Source organism: Seriola lalandi, unplaced genomic scaffold (genome assembly GCF_002814215.2).
Source record: "Seriola lalandi dorsalis isolate HSWRI2012SDOR001 ecotype SW California unplaced genomic scaffold, Sedor1 jcf7180001960582, whole genome shotgun sequence".
Lineage (NCBI taxonomy): Eukaryota > Metazoa > Chordata > Actinopteri > Carangiformes > Carangidae > Seriola > Seriola lalandi.
The window spans coordinates 1-826 of NW_019431251.1; the positions used below are offsets into that span (position 1 = coordinate 1).

Below are 826 nucleotides of genomic sequence, written 5' to 3' on the forward strand. Positions count from 1 at the left end.
CCAGTACCAGTTGCTCAAGTTCTTTTCGTTCTTCAGTCTTATCAGATTTGGCCTCAAATATTATTTCTTTTAACTGTAAGTATTCAGCTTTACTGATGACTGTCTTATCCTCTGTTTGTTCTTTCTCCAGTGACTGTACCAGTGCTTCATTTTTGGCCAGCAGTTTCTCCGTCTTCTTCTTTCGCTGTTTGAGTTTTTCTTTCTGCTTCATGAATTCCTCCTTCTGTTTCATCAGTATATCCTTATTCCTCTTTAATTCTCCAGCAATTTCATTCATTTTCATGTCTGTAACCTTTATTTTCTCACTCTCTGCCATGAGCTGCTGTTTCTCTCTTTGCAGAATCATATTAGTTTCAGTTTCTGCAAATGGAATCAGAAAACTCTTGAGTTTTAAGTGCACATCTTGTTTGATGCTGTTTTGCAAGAAGAAGGTGTTGATACTGAACAAGATACACAATCACAGCTGAAACATGACAGTGAAACTAAAACACTAACAAAAGCAAAGGTTAAAGATTCCATTCCAAACCAGTTTAAACATGCATTTGGACTTTTACTGCTTTTTTGTATAACCCTTAACTGTTACAAAGTGAATAGAACATAAAATATATTAATATGTGACTTACTGTTTTTGTTATGCCTCCATTTCCAGACAGAAAAGACAACTGCAAGAACAGTCACAAAGCAAGCAGCCAAGCTGATGGTGACACAAACAGCAGAACTACACGGGGCCACAAAGAAATCATCTGAAATAAGAAAACAATAATAGTTACTCCAATACACAGTATGTAGGCTTATCAGGTACTGCATTAGACTGGTTTACATATCC

At 36.2% G+C, this 826-nt stretch overlaps 1 long non-coding RNA gene across 1 annotated transcript; it reads right to left on the reverse strand.

Moving 5' to 3' along the window:
* Window positions 1–19: 19 nt before the first annotated feature.
* On the reverse strand, window positions 20–755 carry LOC147820388 (uncharacterized). Its single transcript, XR_015438102.1, has 2 exons — window positions 624–755; window positions 20–360 (listed from the first exon to the last, which is right to left on the reverse strand). It is a non-coding gene; the product is annotated as an uncharacterized LOC147820388 (long non-coding RNA).
* Between the last annotated feature and the right edge of the window lie 71 nt (window positions 756–826).